Genomic DNA, 18505 nt, shown 5'->3' with positions numbered 1-18505 from the left:
GCTGCCCCCGCAGCCAAGACAATAGGGGAGATGACAAGCACACTTTTTAAGCCTCGATCGTCACTTCCGTTGTAAATGGCCTGTTAAGTAACTGTCTCCCTACCTTTGCTAAAGTACATAAGTTTCCAGGACATTGATTAGTCCGTTAAGAATACTTATGCCCAGCTGGTGAACTATTGATCCAGTGTTTTAAAAGTTGCAAAGTGGGGGGCAAGACAGTGTTTACACGCGCGCGCACCCTTTCCCACCCCCATGCTTTCCCGCATCTGACTCTACCACCAGTTACACTACCACCCAGGGTGCATCAGCGCCTCTATTTACTTTGGTTTCAAAATACTGCCTAAAAATAGGCTTCCCAGCAGCGGCTCAAAGGGCATGGGGCTTTTGCAGCACAATACTCTTTATTCTGCACATTGCACGTCCCTGGCACCACCACACCCAAGTGTTATTACAAAAACATGCATCTGGCCGAAGAAACCCCAGTGTAAGCTTTCCAGGGCTTAGTCTGGGGCCTAGAACTCGGTTGACCGCAGCACTGTGATGAGATAACTGCATGCTTTGGCAGACACATCATATAATCATATATGTCGCACGCTGTGAAGGATTACAAGGCGGCTATTTTAAGAATCTGGTACTTTTTTGATGTTTTGCAGTTAACTAAGTGGATAAAATGTGAACGTTCCCTTGTTTTTTTATGGCCTCCCTGTCAGTGCAACTGAATTTTGTGCACAGACAAGCTGGAATATTTCATCTCTGTTTCATGAATAGTGAAATTTGTATTTTGGGTTGGCATCCTTATTTCCCGCTTCCACACATGGGTCATTGTTGATTTCTGAATTAATTTCTGTCTACAGTGCACCTATTAGCTAAATAATGTAATATTTGTCGATTCATTATTCTTTTAAGCTGCAAAATAGTTCATTGTGCATTGTAATGCATGCACTCTATTGGAGGCGGACTGATGCACCTAACCACCAATACCATGAGGCGAGAGCATGATAGTTCTCTGGTGGTGTCAACTACAACTTTATGTGTGTTTTAAAATATTGGTAACAATAGGTATTGCAGACAGCTGTGCTGTGAAGCCAGACCTACAAATCACCCCAGTGTCTTTGTTGTATGTATAACCATTCAGTTACTATGTTCATGTTTTAATATCTGGTAATAATACACCGTGATGCCAGTTCACAATGTGCATCCTTCTTCCCCTTAGAGTATTGTGGCCCTGGCTTGGAAGAATGTTCCCTGGTAATCTTACATCCAATACATTTTCCAGTTTTACCAAAACTCTTGGTTATCGTGAAGCACTCTTAATAGATTCCTTTTATGGATTATCCATGACCTTGAGAGTATATCTGGCAATTGAAAGTCCCATAGACTATCATCCTAAAATGGTCCACTCTCACAGTCAAAATCAGTGACTGGGGGCCCTTTTGGGAAATATAAATCCCCCTCGGGATGGGCAGGGCCTGAGGGTTCGACGCCATAAATGAATGGGAGGGTCCATGCAGCCCTCCGCCCCAAACCATTCCAAGGCCCCAGGGGTACCCCATCCTCCGGGGCCGATATTGTCTTTACTGGGAGGGGGTGTGCAAGCCATTTAGGGTCACAGGGACCCCATCGCCCAAAGCCGAATTTATTTTAATGGGGAGGTGAGTGCGTCCCCCCTAACCAAACCAGGGTACGGCCTCGGGGACCCCATTTCCAGAAGCCCGCTGAATGTTATTTTAGGAAGGGGTGCATGGGGCTTGGTATGGCTCAGTGATGGTGTCCTGGGGACCTCCTCCCTGGCACACTGTTCTCTGCCTGCATGCACAGGGAAGACTTCAGTGCTCCCACTCGGCGGGAGTAAAATAAATGCTCCCGCTGGTTGGGAGCCCAAATCTTCCTCCCTGCCTGCAGTCTTGCACACAGGCAAACACAGAATTGTTCCTGTCCTGCAGGAGCACAAACTAAAGCTGCTTCTGCCAGGTAGGAGCTAAGTTGGCTCCCACCGCACCCCGTATGGCTGCAGGCTGAGGAGCCAGCAGGGCTGTGTGGCCAATGGGACTAACTCTGCTGCACCCAATGTTTTTAAAAGTTGTAGGTGCCCCGGGTGATACAAGGGCACCCAGTTAACTTATTTTTAAAAAAAAAGGAAAAATGTGGCCAGCTCCTGGGAGCCCCAACAGAAAAGCATTTGGCTTCCCAGGTGGAACCATGACACCCACAAAATTAATTAAATACAAAAAGAGGAAAGATGAATACATGAGCATCCGTAGCTGGGGGGAACGTTGTTTACGATGCAACTTTTAGCACGCAGTGCTATTACAACGCGGTTTTTAAATCGCATTCTATTACAACGCATGACTCTGGGGGGCGCTCAAGGATAGGGAATACTTTTAATTTACTATCCAACACCTTCCCTAGTGTCAACGGGGACTGGTGTTGGAATAGTAAATTAAAATATTCACTATCCAACACCCCTTTGTATTATGCGTTATAAAAACCGCGTTGTTACAGCATGCGTGCTAAAAGCATGCGTTGTAACAACGTACATCCGTAGCTGGTTATTTATTATTAACTGGAACTGCCAAGGATCATCCATTAATGCCCTGCGACAGCTTTTGATTGATTTAATTTTTTGGTCCTGGTGGTGCCCCTAGAAAGGGCACCACCAAGCATTTAATGTTGAGGGTGGGCTGTAGGTCAGCATAACAACCCTCAGCAATATTACAAAAACACAGTAAATCTCATGGTCATTAAATCCATGATCCCAGGAGCGCTTACCATTATGTTCAAAGCACTCCGAGTTGGAGCTGTATGCTGTTCAGCTGGAGTGCTGGGAAACCTTGTGGTTGGTTCTTCGGCTGCACTTAATGGGCTGAAAAATCTTTAAAAAATAAAAAAAATGACTTGAAGTCATGTAAAATTTTTTTTAAAGAATTTCTTTTGAAAATAATTTGTGATAATTACGATTATATAACATTGCAATGTGTGTATTTATAAAATATACATTTGATTATAGTTGTTGCTGACTTTTTGACAGTCTATAGGTCTGCTTCATATATGTTGATGTCGTTATCTCCTGATAAAGCCAATAGGCATGCCTTATATATTTTGGTGCTCTGATCCTTTGACAAAGCCAGTAGGTCTGACTTACTTAACTGTTAAAGTAACAGTTATAGTTCAGTTTCCGAGGAAAAAAAAAAACCTTAAAAATTCACAGAAAAATAATCCAAGGTTAAAGTGATATTATAATTTGGTGAATCTGACCATTTTGAACTAACCCTGGGCGTAGTTTGCGAAGTAGCGCTATGCGTAGCTACGCGAAGTGCACTTCGCACTACGCGAGCTATGCGTAGCACTACGCAAACAGTGTAGTAGCCTGTTCGCACTGTGCAAGATGCCGTTTTCAATGATTGCACAGTGCGGACAAGCATCCGGCACTGTGCAATCATTGAAAACGGCATCTTGCCTAGTGCGAGCTGTAGTCTTCTGCCGCTCAAGGAGATTTTTACTCGAGCGGCAGCTTTCTCAACGTGGACTGGTAGTTTCTCATCACGAGCGGTCGCGAGTATACGCGACCACTCACAATGAGAAACCTGACCTCCCCGCGTTGAGAATCTCGCCGGGAGATTTATTTTCCACGCTCACGATCGGCAACTTGATGTTGCTGATCGCGAATGAGGAAAAAGTCTCGCCGGGATGTCATTTTGCTTGCTCACGGTTGCCAACTTGACGTTGAGGACCGCGAGCAAGCAAAAAATGCTGCTGCACTACGCTACGCGTGTTTGCACTGTGCTATGTGCAATTCGCGTAGTGCGAAGTAGCGGAAACTACGTAAGCGTAGCGTAGTGCTTTGCCCAGGGTTATTTTAACTCCTTCGCTGCGGCGGCTATTCCGCCGCAGCGCTAAAGGGGCGGGGCGGCCGCGTGGCGGCCGCATGCTGGTGACAGAACCGCTCCGTCACCAGCTGCGGTTGAGCTATGCTGGTGACGGAGCGGTTCCGTCATGACCCGCCCCGCTCATTAGAACGCCCGCGCAGGCGCGAAATCAGCGCCGCGCAGGCGCGGCGGCTGGGCCATGACGGAACCGCTCCGTCATCAGCACAGCCCAACTGTAGCTGATGACGGAGCTGTTCCGTCATCAGCAGGGGAGGGGTTAAACTTTAAAAAAAATTGAAATTTCTCAGTTTTAGTCCTCACAAATACCTATAACTTGTGCCCAAAAGTAAATATAACTCGCACACTCGCCACGCACTGCTTATACTTTCACATATTACTTCGCTCATGACATGTTCAATGACTGCATTGCTAACATCCCTAATGCGTTCTAATATTATATCATTGATCACAGCACTGTGCATGACAGGGCCTGAGTTATAGTTACTTTAGGGCATGAGTTACCGTTATGTGAGATAACCATAGCTGGTGACTTTCAGTGTTTTTAAAAAAAGTTTAAAATGTTATGTTTTACCTAATATTAACATCTCTTTAACCTTTGTTTATTTCCAGTGTTTTTATATATACGTTATACGTAGGCCAGGCTTTCCATAGGAAGAGTGTGTTTTGTTTTGTTAATAATTTTGGCACAGTTTGACAAATCTTCATGAAACTTTCCCAAAAAAATGTCCAACCACCTTAGCTTATTCCTGGAAAGTTTCAGGGTGATCTGTCAAGCAGGGGTCGAGGAAAAAGGGATTCCCAAAACGCAATTTCCATAGGAAAGTTAGACAGCGCGATAGCCAAAAACAGCTGAAGGGAATTACATCAAATTTAGCAGAAAGCTAGTTCTTTAGCAAGAAAGCATGCTTTTGTGATTTGGTGTAAATCCTTTAGTTAAGGGTCAACATGTATAGTGACAGTTCGACTGAAATAAATTAAATTAAAAATTCCATCTTCTGATTGGCTTAGTGGAATTTTTTGGAGTGAGCGCTCTGATTAGCTAACATGAACAGAAATCTTATGGTGGCTACTACAGGTCACAGGGACTTGGTCTCCTGTCCTGAAGTAGTTAAAAAAAATAAGCATATTAGGGGGCTGGGTAGCGATACCTCTAGCCATTGTGGAGGGTTCCAAGAGAGGCCCTGGTCCCTCGCTGGGCAAAAAATAAAACAAATGGCGGGTCACTGCTATCGGGCAGGATGGAGAAAATGAGTTACCCCAAAAATATGGGGTGGGATTCAGTGGGTGGAGAGGGAGTTGGCCACCCATTTCAGATTAGGGGCAGGGTCTGGCTGAACATACTTAGATATACACACATTCTTATAGGGGCTTCCAGTGAGCCCTCCTCATCTATTGGTCTGTAATTTTCATTCACATTTTTCTTCCACCCACTATAGCATGGGACAGTCCACTTCAGCCACTCGCTAACTTAAGGGTTAGTGGTAGCATTCTGAACTTTCAGAAGAGCACATGCGCGCTCACACAAATGAAATTTCCCATTAATGCCAGGAGCTAACCTGGCAATGTGTGCTTTTTGAGACTAAAAACATGTTTTTTTCTTTTTGACATTGTGTGTTTTCTCTAATTGATGAGCTCCTTGTAGTTTCCCCCCCAAAAAAGGCCAAAAAAAGTATTTAAAAAGCCACAAGGTGGGAAGCCAACACCAGACCTATTGGCTGTGGCACTTCTTGTTTAGTGACACAGTTAGTAAAATATTAACACATTAATTTGCAGGTAGCTAGCAGAGACCCCTCACCTTAAAGATGGCTGGTAATGGGTTGGTAACATCACCCTTTGAGATTCTGTATGCATTACAGCACTCTTGGAGGATATGCTAATGAAGCTGATCTTGAGCAAATCATTCAGTATTCTGTTGGTCTCTTACTCCTCTGACTCTCCCTTCCAGTACTGAAGTTGTACACAACCGAGCCCCATACGTCTGTCCAGTGCTTCGTATGGTGATTGGTCACTCTTTGCAGACGGGGGTTGATCTACTTGGCCCAAATGGAGCAGTTGTATTCCGTATCACCTCCCTGTATTGTGCAGCAACAGTCCACCACAATATAAAAACACTGCACACGATCAATACATTTGACTAAGAATACAGACTTTCAAATGAGATTTCATATGAGGTAGGCTGTATGAAAATTATATTTTTCTCAGTTTTTCAAATATTCATAATTCCTTGGAGTTTAAATTACTTAATTTCCCACTATTCTATACCTCTCTAAACTCCTATAACCATTCTAGATTTAGACCAGTCTCCTATCGGCAAGTTTCCATAATCATGGGCTGGGCAGTGAGCAATCTGGTCATAGACATTTCAGCAGTAATCGACTCAACAGACCTGGTGGGTGTTGCCTAGCCAGAAGCATATGGTCTTTGCTGAGCTCGGTTCTTGCTATTTTACTATAATTAATGGCAGCAGTGACTGTACTGGCACCCTTTTGGCATCATTTGCCCCGTGTAACATGGTCAACCATAGCATTCTAATTGGCCATCTCACCGTGTTCACAGGACATAGATAGTCAGGGCTTTACACCTACTCCCATTTAATGCAGTCATTGCGTCTGTCCTTTAGTCCACTGACCAGATCTTGTGGTTTCGATTTTTATATTGCATGGGGAACTATGGTTCTTTGCTTCTCACTCTGTGACTCCATCAGGTCCATTAATAACTGGGGGCCAGATGTAGGTTCGGCAAATACCGGTCGGTAACGGCCGATTTCGGCCGTTACCGACCGGTATTTGCAAATGGAGATGTAGGGGCCAAAAAACATACCGATTCGTTTTTTTTACCTACATAGCAATTACCGAATAGTAAATACCGAATCTGTAAAATTCGGTATTTACCATTCGGTAATTTGCTGTTACCTACATCTTGGCCTGGGTGTGTAGAACAAACGCAAACTGAATACAGATAATACCAATATGATAATTGTAGATGAGAGGGAAAACCCGGAACAAAATATTTCTGGGTCATATCCTGATTAGAACTTCCATAGTCCCATTTCAGCAGTATGTAATCTGGGATCTAAAATGAATAATGACATCATGTCGATCTGAAAAGTAGTTTTGGTGATTATTTAATGTTTTGACGTAGAAAATTCTCACACCTTCCTATTCCTGTTTTATGCAACAGAGTCTTCATTATCAACCAGCCAAGTCCCTGTGGCAGTGCCTTTCTCTTGGTAATAACTCACTCTAACAAAACCTTTCATGCAAAACAGATGGAAACAGCAGAAAACTAATCAGAATGCCTCTTCAAATCTGCTTCACCCTTAAAAAAACCTAAAGTACACATACCTCGAGCCACCATCTTCACAAGAACATTGCAATCTGCTTCGGGTTTTCATCTACAACAAAATTATCTGATGAGAGGAAAATCAAGAACACTCCTACCCAGTCTAACTACAAAGCATGTCCGACTTTAACTCCGCATTAATTTCAATTGATCTAAAGGTGACCAAAGCCTCTATCCACTTTATCTCCCCATCCCATAGCTACCTCATCCATCTCTTCAACAGAATCCCAGAGTTGCCAACTCCTGCCATGACTCTTTAGGTTAGTACATCATTCCAGGACAGGCAGTTGGCTACCATGGCAATAGTCTGTAATCCCTCATCACCCCTTGTCCCCAGTATAATGAAATACTGACTGGGAAATAGAACTAGCGAGGGGATTATCTAAAAAATGCAGTATGGCTTCCAGAGTGGGATGGAAATAACAGAGCAGTGCCTACATTTGTCCCTGATCATGTGCAAGTACATGTAAATTGATACTTGTATAGCGCACTACTCACCCGCAAGGGTCTCAAGGCGCTTGTAGGAATACCGCTGTGGAACCCATCCTGGCTTTCCCTGTGAGGCGTCCACTCCTGGGCACCCCCAAGGTGGAGGCCAGGCATCCTTAGCGTTGTGGGGGCCGTTGTGGAGATTAAGCAAACTATTGCCCAGAGTTGCAGAGTGGGACTCCATGATTGGAATAGGCACTGAGGCGAGAATTTCAGGTCCGTGGAATTTTTGAGCCCAAGACCCGCTGAGGCAGGGAATTGAACCCTGGTCCCGGGCTAGACCTCTGCATCAGGGTCTGCCGCTCTAACCATTGAGCCACACTTCTCCATGAAGGCAAAGAGTGGCTCTATCCACCATACCTTCATGGACTTGTCCTGTGCATTTGATACTGTGAACAGGGGGAAATTGTGGGCACTAATGACAGAAATGGGCTTTGAAAGTGCACTTATCCTGCTCCTAAAAAGGCTACATACTAATACATCTGTTTCCATAAGATTCGGACCACACAGGAATAGGACGAAGCCTATTGCCTCAACCGAAGGAGTTCTGCTGTGGTGCATTTCAGCTCCTTTTCTTTTTTTTATATATACAAATGGCTTGGAAGCGTTTGTTTATTCCGCAAGAAAATAGATTTTCCTCGCATTAAAGATCAGCCAGTTCTGCTGCTTTCATATGCGGACGATACTGTGCTCATGGCCTTGATGGCCAATAGCCTCCAAACCTCCCTGGAGGCCTTGCACATTTTATGGCAGCATTAGACTTGAGGGTTAATTTCTCAAAGTCTTACATACTGGTATGCGGTCCAAAAAAGACTACAACTAGAAGTTTTAATGTAAGGGGTAAGTCCATTGAAAGGGTGGCACTGTTTACATACCTGGGGAACATATTTAGCAAGGATATGAAATGGGGTTCCCTGATCATGGCTAAGGCACTGCAAACAGTAGAGTAGCGGAGGGGCTCTTTAGGTTTGCCTGTAAGTTAGGCCACAAGCCAGTATCCGAGCTTGTTATACAATGCGAAATGCATGTCGGTTGCATCGTATGGTGCGGGTGTGTGGGGCTATCAAAGAAGTCGCTTGCTACTAGTGGTAGAGAATACGTTTATAAAACGTCTGTTGATGATTTCAAGCAGCTCTGCCACCTCATTTTCTCATCGAGAAGTGGGGATGGAATACATAGAAGATCGCATCGGCGCTGCCCCCTTGCTCTTGTGGGCCAAAATGTTGTCTCAGAAGAGTTACAGTTTTCCAGGGAGATCATCGAAGACCGTATTAAATTGGATAAGTCTGTGAAGATCCCCTGGCTTCGGTTTGTGAGGGATAGGTTATCAGATTGGGTTGGGTGAGTACTTTGACACCCCGTCGAGTATCCCCACAAATGCGAAGGGTATAATTAAAGAGGAGTATAGTGTCTGGGAAAATTTGCATCAGTCACAACTTGAGGTACCCAGCCCTAGCTGCCCTTTTATGCCCAAACAGCAATATTACCCATCCTTTACCACGAACAGCCAGGTGCGTTTTCTTTTAACAAGAACCCGCCTTAGCACTTTGCACTTTTTGGAAGCGTTCCCTAAACATTCTGGGTGGATGGACAATAGTACTACCCAGATAACCTTGCACTTTATTCTTTTTTGTGCACTTTATAAAGAACCAAGGAGTAGATTTCTGGTACCCTTGCTAATGAATATTCGCCCATATATTGAAGGGCACCGATATTTGCAATCACTGATCAATCCTGTTATTTGCACTGCTGTGTAAACTACATTAAAACAGCAATGGGCATTAGGAAACGATTTGAAGTGCAGTAATTGGGTGGGGAGATTTATTTATTTATCTTGAGTTTTATATAGCACTGGCTAGACCCGTGGGTATCAGAGCGTTTTACATAAGGAACAGCGAGTTGCAAGCTACACATTTTCATAGGTTACACAATGAGGATCAGAGTTACAGGTTAATATTTTACATTTGTTAAAAGCAATCAAAACTAAGTAACCAAAGAAAAAGGGTAGAGTTACAGAAAAATCGTCATGGGAGGGGTAGGGAATGGAGATACAGGGAGACGGGGAGAAACTGTGCCCAATGTCCGGCCAATAGCTGAACCAAGCTGCTCCACCGGGCGTCGGCCCTAATGCTCACACTACGCTGTCAGGATAGTGAACAGGTGTACTCAGAGAGTGTCAGAGTAGCGCAGGGGTGTGGGTGGGGGTGAGAAATCATGGAACAAAAACACAAGGAACAGCGACAAGAATAACTAGCGAATAGCATAAAAGGACATCTGATGAAACCACAACAGCACAGTAGTATGCATTGTTAGTGTGTAGTGGAACAGAGAGAGGGAAAGGAAAACAGGAGAGAGCAGTGCTGATAGTCAGGGTAGGTAGGAGGGGGAAAGTCCATCAGGGGGAACCAAGCAGTCAGTGTGAATGACAGATAAACCAAGAAGATCTATGAATAGCAATGTCCAGAGTCCGGCTGGGTAGGTGACAGCCCATGGGTCCAGACTTCTCTGTAGCTGCTTAGGACCGCTCCACCGGGCAGCGGCCATGGGTAATCGGTCTCCGAGGGAAGTACAAACAGTTTTGGTTTCTGCCCATGGGGCATCATCAGAGTTCCACAGATAATAACGCTGGCTGGACCCAGAGGTAGCAGAGCACTTTACCAGAGGATTGTAGAGATCCCTACCCCTTCCTGGCCGATCACACACTTTCACTTGGATTCAGCAGCCGAAGGGGCCTTATGTTTCGCCGCGATCTTGGGGCCAGGCAGGCTCGTGGAATCCCATGGGGGCCCCCCCATTTACCGACATACCTTGTGGGCTTAACGGCGATGTTTCAATATTAATCCCAGGGGGGGCTCACTCCACCTCCCCAAGCCCCCATGCACCCTCCCACCTGTTAGATTTGAGGAGCGGTGCAATAGTCTTCGCCACAACCTTAAGGACACAGGGCCGACTGTGGATCACGTTCAGGGCTCGGATGCAGCCAAAGTTAGTCTCCTCCTGGCCCAACGCATGTGAGGGCAAAAGCCGCACAGCGCTATGGACTTGTGGGGCTACAAACCCTCGTCTCTAGGGAACGTCCACCTGATGGGACGTTCAGCGAGTGGAGGGTCCAGCACTAATTTCACTCTGCAGCGTCTCCGTGCAGCTACTCATGGTCATGGTCAAAATAGCAGGCACCCATCGAGGTTGAAGGTGGGGGGGTGGGGGGGCTCAGGGTCTCGCCGCTCCTCCAACACAGTCTCCCGGGGTGGGGGCGCTCATTGATTATGTGGCCCCGCTCAGTTGCACAATTTGAGCGAGTCTGCTCCGGTCCAGGTGCCGTTTGGAGGCGCAATCGTCTGGTAAATGTTTGCTGATTACACAGCAACGGCGTAGTTTAGTCTAATGGCACCCACATTAACAGACGCTCCCAGAACTCTGGTGTTGTGAGATGAAATGATTTGCATTTATTATTTCAAATGGGTTCGAAATTCAATGGGCATTATTACACCTATGTATAATTATGATTTTAGCTTGTAAAGGAAATTTTATCTTTTTTAAATAAAAATGTGTTTTAAATATGTATGTTGAAACTTTTGTGGCAGTGTGCCGAATAAAGTTAATTTGAATTGACTGGGAAACATCAACAGGATTCGATCCAAAACAACCACTTGTGCACTCATAGATCCATATTACACCTAAAACACAGTTCTGAATAATCCTTCTTAGATATAAGTAACCAAAGAAAAAGGGTAGAGTTACAGAAAAATCGTCATGGGAGGGGTAGGGAATGGAGATACAGGGAGACGGGGAGAAACTGTGCCCAATGTCCGGCCAATAGCTGAACCAAGCTGCTCCACCGGGCGTCGGCCCTAATGCTCACACTACGCTGTCAGGATAGTGAACAGGTGTACTCAGAGAGTGTCAGAGTAGCGCAGGGGTGTGGGTGGGGGTGAGAAATCATGGAACAAAAACACAAGGAACAGCGCAGAGGGGGGCGCAGAGATCCTAGGAGTCAAACTTAGACAGGGGGCGGCGTGTGTGGTGTTTCTGGTGGTCTACCGCCCGCCTGGGGCTTCGCCGGACTTCCCTGTGCTGTTTATTAGACTGCTGCAGGATTTGCGGTCGAGATACGATAAATTGATTGTCGTCGGAGATTTTAACTACCACTGGGAGAAATCCCCTAAAGAAGGTCAAGCATTATTAATTGAGGAGGCAACCTCCTCCTTAGATTTTACTCAGCAGGTGAATGGACCGACCCATGAGAAGGGACATATGCTAGACTTAATCTGGACTACTATGCCAGCCCAGGACGCCACAGAGATTCTGCCATGCGTTTGGTCTGATCACTCGTTAATAAAATGTAAAATCCCTCTGAACGGCAATCCGCCCAAGCTGGGTGAAGGTTGGAAAATGGCCCGGAAATGGAGAAATCTTGATGGAGAGAGAATGAAGATTTTCCTACAACAGTCTCCGCCACTAAAGGAGCAGGGCGCTAATGTCGATGCCCTTTGCGGACACCTCCACCACAAATTGGGGAGAGCCATTGAGCTGGTGGCACCCCTTCGTAGGGTGAAGAAGGTGGACAGGGGAGTTGGGGCCCCTTGGTATAATGACTCCCTACGTGACATGAAACGTGGGGTGAGGAGGAAAGAACGTGCGTGGCGGAAGAAATATGACGCCACTGCTAGGAAAGACTATACGTCTTCCCTGGCGTCCTACAAATCAGCCATTCAAACCAGAAAGGCGGCCTTTTTCGAGGAGAGAATAGTGGCAGCTAGGAATCCACAGAAGGAAATCTTTCGGGTTCTGTCAGAACTCAGGACAAACAAGGAGCAAAGCACTGAGTTCACCCAACAAGATTGCCAGAAGTTCCAGGACTTCTTTGTGAGTAAGATCTCTGACATTCTGGGAGAAATCGCTGCAACTATAACCCTCGACTGTCCCAGCCCACCTGGTTATATTGTTCCGCCAGTTCTCACTCCGTTAGCTGAGTTCCCTTTCATTATACAGCAGGAACTGACTAAGATCACGGACCGAGTTAAATCCGGTTCATTGGTGGATCCATGTCCGCCGGAAGTATTCAAGCTAGCCCTTCCGGCCATGGAAGAAGAAGTCTTGCACTTACTGAATACTTCTCTCCATACAGGACAGGTCCCTTTAGCATTTAAGGAGGCTCGATTGATCCCTTTGTTGAAAAAACCTGGCTCGGACACTAAGTGTCTAAAGAACTTTCGTCCCATCTCCCAGTTGCCTTTCCTGGCTAAGGTAATTGAGCAGCATGTGCTGGTATCGCTCTCAAAACATCTTGACAGTAACAACCTGTTAGAGGCCAATCAGGCAGGGTTCCGTGCTAACCATAGCACGGAACTAGTCATGCTATCAATTCTGGATGAATTGAGGAGCCGGGCTGATACTAAAACACCTAGTGCCCTGGTACTATTAGATCTCTCCGCGGCGTTTGACACCGTGTGTCATGAACAACTTCTGTCGCGGTTGAGGTCTTTTGGTATCAGAGGTACAGCCCTGGCATGGCTTGCATCATTCCTGCAGGGCAGGACACAAAGAGTCCAACTGGGGGACCTGCTTTCCACCTCCGCGCCTATTACCTGCGGGGTCCCACAGGGTTCTACTTTGTCGCCCCTACTCTTTAACATCTATTTGCAGCCTTTGATTGCACTCCTGAACAGGATGGACTGCCTAGTCTATAACTACGCTGATGACACCCAGATTATCATCCGGCTAGAGGAAGGTCCAGGAGCGTCTACCAGGCTACAGGACATACTTAAAGCCACGGTTAATTGGATGTCTAAAAACTCCCTAAAAATTAACCCGGATAAGACGGAAGTGTTGCCCATTTCCATCACGGGCAACCCCTGGAACGAGAGTTTCTGGCCGGTAGAGCTGGGTGCACCACCGAAACCAGCGGTAGCAGTCAAAAGTTTAGGTCTGTACCTGGATGGGAAACTATCCATGGAAAAACAGGTCACGACTGTAGTAGGTACCTGCATTGGTTTAATGCGGCAACTGAGAAAAATATCGGCGCTGCTATCGTTCTCCACCCTGAAACAGGTGGTTTCAGCTACAATCTTGGCCAGACTGGATTATGGAAACTCCCTGTACATAGGGTTACCCCAGCGGCTGCTGGATAAGCTACAGGGGGTTATGAACGATGCGGCCAGGTTGATCTACAAGAAACCTAGGATGACCCACTCATCCCCGCTGATGCAGGAGCTTCATTGGCTCCCAATTCGGCAGAGAGTAGTTTTCAAGGGACTGTGTATAGTGCATAAGACGCTGTACGGGAATGCACCAACATACCTTAAGTCCAGAATTTCCCTCTACACGCCGAGCAGGACTCTACGCTCTTCGGATGCTACTCTCCTATCCCAACCCCGATTTAAACTGGCCACGGTAGGGGGACGTGCTTTCTCTAAAACACTCCCGGCTCTGTGGAATAAATTGACCCCAGATCTTAGGAAGGAACGCAATTTGTTAGCTTTTAGGAAAAAGCTAAAAACTGTGTTATTCAAACAAGCATGGAGCAGTCACTAAGCGCACTCTAAGATCAAGTAATATGCTCAGCCCTACTAGCTAATTTGGACAACCAGCGCTTAGAGGCCCCGGTGGCTATAACGCGCTATACAAATCAAATAAATAAATAAATAAATAAATATAGGAATGTGTTCTGGAAGAGCTAAATAAATGAAATGCAGTGAGTGTTGGACCTATTAGTGACTTGGCTTGGTGGATCATGGCATCCTTCAAGTCACCTTTGTGCACCGCTATTTATCCAATAAAATTGGACTCCTCAAACTCCGACTCTTTTTCTAACAGTGAATCGTCCTAGTGATCACTTGGACCCTTCACCGTTAGAAAAAGAGTCGGAGTTCCATACGAACACCGGAGAGAATTGAACCTCCCCCTGATGAATTGCTAAACCAGCCCGAAATGCATTGGGTTATGGATGAAAAAATCATTATGCATCATTACATTATGATTTAAAGCATGGAATAAATCTCTGAGAATGAAGTGTTCCAGGATGACTAAATAAATCCTGCATTGCTTTACCATAAATAAAACATTGTGCATTTGAACTTTTCTCCAAGAATCCATGTTAATGAGCTTGTGATATGAATTTTAGGAGTCCAATTTCATTGGATAAATAGCGGTGCACAAAGGGGACGTCTCCCTGGCAGGAAGACGCTTATGCTCTTTAATATTATCTACACGCCCTGTGGATCTGAGGGTGATACCCTTCGTAGTACGTACAATCTTAAGACTTTGATAGACAAAGGCATATAAACCAGGAGTGCAAGTACTCCTTTCAAATTTTCGCTTCAATAAATCCTTCAAGTCACATCAGAGACTGGCTAAAACACTTTTATTTTGCATTCTTGTTCCAATACACGCAGAATAGAAGATAGACCCTTTCTACTCACCCAGTTACTATTTATGCCATCAGCTACGTCACAATGTCACACTATCACCTATTCACATTTCCACTTTACATACAATCTCTCCCTAGTGTCATCAAGCCCTTTGTATCAATTTCCAAATGTATACAGAGAAATAGCAACGAGGCACACCTTCTTGCCAAGGAAGCAAAAGTAAGCTTTTTGGCACTCTGCAAACAAGTATAATTTCTTTTCATTTGCAGGAGACAAATAGAGATGCCCTTTTGCTAAAAAAAATGCCTGTATACTAAGCATTCTTTGTGACTCCAAAGCATGCCTTACTAAACAAATAAGTGGGCAAGACAAGAAATTTAGCCATCGCAGCAATGTTTCTAAAATGATAAATTATCTCCTTTGGGCTATCTTTGGGCAACACTCACCTGGCCCACAATAATTCCAAAACTGGACGATGCCAAAGCAGTGTACATCTGCATCCTAAACCTTCCAATTGCTAAACTGTAAAGCATCCAAAACCAAGGAGCCCATTTGGCACATACTCTGTATCTCTGAAAACCATGCTTACGTCACCTACAAAACATTACACAGTTCTTTCCAAACGACATTAAGAACCGGATCTTCCAGATCTTCACCAGCCTAAGAGCTAATTTAACTGGGGGTGCACTGCTGTTATTGCCAAAATCTGAAAGACAAAACCCAGGCCAATGCAATACTATGGTGCAAGGCTGTATTTTGTCGAATTCTCTGATGCTGTACTTGATAGTATAGCCGAAATTGCTGCAATTCATGACCCTTCTCCTAAATCTCTATTTTGACTAATCCCCTGCTGTAACACAGATCAGCCACAGCTTGTTCCCTCTCCATTTCCTTCCTGTGTTTGTTCCTCGGGCCTCCCCACCATACTTTCCCTACCTTTTCCACCTTCTCCATTACTCTACACTATTACGTAGGTGTCACGGGGTCACGACCAGCCCCGTAACGGACTCTCGATCCCGCTTGCAGAAGTGGTCCGGGACCTTTAGGATGGCCTGGACTTCCCAGACAGGAACTCCACCCCTATGACGACGGAATCCGCAAGCCTATCAGACTCGCGCACAGGGAGAACAAAGGCGGATCTGGAAGACGCAGAGTTGTGGACGGCACGGCGCGAGTTGGAGCAGCGGTGCCCAAGCCGACGAGAAGTCAACCACCTTGAAGGACTGGACGTGGAAGACGCCGGAGGAGGGAGATTCGCCCGTGGAGCAACGTTCCAAGGAGAAGCTGTAGTCAGGGAAACCGGGACCCGAGCTTTAAACCGAGAGGATGATTCGGAGGCGTTATCTCAGGAGAAGCCAGGAGGCCGATGTCTCCACGCTTCGACCAGCCACGCGCAGGAAGACGCGTGGCTACACCAGGTACGGGAACGCTTGCGTACCTTACTGAGTTTCAAATGGGCGGGAACTGGGTAACCGAGGGAGGAACCTGACCGGGCACTTGATCTATTGAGCACCGCACCCTGCACTTTCTGGATTTATCTCTCAGGCATCTGGTGACGGTCTTTTGCCTCCTCACGAGTGTTACCCTCGCTACCCTTTCCCAAGCTCTGTGTGATACCGTGCTGTGAATTAACTGCCACGTTTCTTTTCCTTTTGTTTTGGGTTCGGGCGAGACGGGCCGAAGAGGAGGACGTCACCAGCCTAGAACGGAAGCCTACCCCCTCCTGCAAGGACCTTTGCCCTATGATTACTGTTTGTTATTCGGACAATCTTTGACTTTGTAGAAACCGTTTAATAAATCACTCAAAACCGCACTTCAGTGTTGGCTCCTTCCCTCCTTGTGAACCCATAAGGTTACAGTAGGTTTCTCAAAATTTACTTTGCAAATGCTAAAGTTTCTCGGTGTGAGAAGTCAAAGAATCCCCAACGATGCAATATCCTTCAATGAAATTTCATGCTGGGGTGGCATAAATAACGTGGGCTAATTGCTGGTTCCATGTAAATGAGCTAGCCCTGTTCCCTCAACGGGATCTGATGGTTTGCGAAAGGCGATTTGCATTGTCGTGATCTCACCCACCCATATATTTGGGCCACATCATTCATTTTAATGCACAACTTCCCACATTACATTGTTGAAAAGTAACGAGTAATTCAAATAGCCTGAATATGCAGTTTGTCAAGGAATCCTATCAATATTCAAATGTTTAAATCTTCTTCCTTTACATCCACCTTCCAACCAATCAATCAATCAGGGTTCTTATATAGCGTGGCTAATCACCTGTTAGGGTCTCAAGGCACTTCCGCTTTTATTTGGTTGCATATCACATGCCTTCCAAGTAGTGTCTGGCATACTATATGACTGATAATCTAGTTGGAAGGGCAAGGTTGTGGAAATATAGAGTTACACGGGTCAGACCATCTCGGGCATTATACATCAGCTATTCCTTGGGTTAGACAAATCATGAAAGCTTATGCAGAAGAGCTAGGTTACACTGGCCTTCTTCATGAGTTATTTTTGGTGATCATGAGGTCCTAGATATTTGTTTAGATCATAAAGTTCATCCACATATGTAATGAAATGAGCATCAAGGGCCTTTTTCACTTGACGAAACAATCATAACATTATACATTTGCATTTCTAAATTAGAATAAATGCTCAATGTAATATCAGTTTAAGAATATTGTAAATGTATTCGTTTCGTCACCAAACATTAGCTATCCATTTTCTGAAAATACCCACTGCCCTTAAAATTCTGGTTTTGTGTCACATAAAGAATTTAATTTTGTCCCCAAACATCTTGTTACACTAATTTGTCCGCAAAGTCTGCTTTCAACACTTTTTTAATCCACATCTTCATTTTAATGTAACCTTAATTGATATAAAAATAGTTTATGAAGGCCATAAATACATGTTTGTTAAATTTCATAAACAGTAACCACTTATTGGCTGTTAACATTTAGGATACTACTTTATCACTCGGGTGGTGTAAACGTAAATTGTTCATCTGCCAAAGTAACACTAGAACCATTAATAGTGCATCTACCGACTGGTTGACCTTCTATTTCTTATCACCATGAAAGACAACAATTATATTGCCAAAAATTAAAGTCTGCTTTTTGATTTTAAAGACTCATTATGCCTCAGACATCAGCTAGTTGTTTTCTGAGTATGTTGTTTTGTTCCAAATTCTGGTGCTCATCTTTTGTTCATAAACCTATTTATCCCTCAAACACAAGCATTTCTGTTTAACACAATATCCAATCCACTAATGTTGACCCGTAAAATCAGCTTCACTTTTTCAACAAGTACACAGAAATACTACTGCTCCTACTTCGACAGATAATGCCTAGATTCCCCTACACAGTCCTTTATTTCAATTTGCCTTATCTTGTTCCACAAACTGCTTTTTACACCAGA

General features: G+C 45.0%; 1 protein-coding gene across 12 annotated transcripts in view; it reads left to right on the top strand.

The window, feature by feature from the left end:
- The window catches only part of KIAA1217 (KIAA1217 ortholog), a 1418769-nt gene that overhangs the window by 1036250 nt on the left and 364014 nt on the right, over positions 1 to 18505 (top strand). The gene's annotated exons all lie outside the window — the stretch shown is intronic.

The sequence above is a fragment of the Lissotriton vulgaris genome, chromosome 10, assembly GCF_964263255.1.
Source record: "Lissotriton vulgaris chromosome 10, aLisVul1.2, whole genome shotgun sequence".
Classification (NCBI taxonomy): domain Eukaryota; kingdom Metazoa; phylum Chordata; class Amphibia; order Caudata; family Salamandridae; genus Lissotriton; species Lissotriton vulgaris.
This window is presented reverse-complemented; position numbering and strand designations above follow the sequence as displayed.